This window comes from Galleria mellonella, unplaced genomic scaffold (genome assembly GCF_026898425.1).
Source record: "Galleria mellonella isolate WM207_F2 unplaced genomic scaffold, CSIRO_AGI_GalMel_v1 utg65, whole genome shotgun sequence".
Taxonomy (NCBI): domain Eukaryota; kingdom Metazoa; phylum Arthropoda; class Insecta; order Lepidoptera; family Pyralidae; genus Galleria; species Galleria mellonella.
This window is the reverse complement of record NW_026442138.1, coordinates 5587086-5587469: the sequence shown is the minus strand read 5'-3', so window position 1 is coordinate 5587469 and position 384 is coordinate 5587086.

The following is a 384-nucleotide window of genomic DNA, read 5'->3' as shown; positions in this document are numbered from 1 at the left end:
TATAAATTCAAATTGTTCTTATTGACCCCATTTTAGGATTAAGTTCTAACTTATAAATTAGAGTTCTTTTTTCCAAAAACTCATATATATACCGTCGTATACTTTCATTCATCTATTATCACGTAAAGGTACTCTGCCAGTGTATTCCAAAAGCGTAGACGAAGTTACCATTCCTTTTTCTTCCATTGCCTACTACTAGTATATATAGATATAGAGTCCCCCTCGCTATCCGTATATTTTGTTAGGTTGACCTTCACGCAATTGAATTCATCCTCATTGCAAGAATATTAAATATCCATTTTACATTTCGATAGAAATAACTAAATAAGTTTTACACTTAGTTAAAAATTCATGTGGTAACGGAACTTAGGAAATCATACAAGT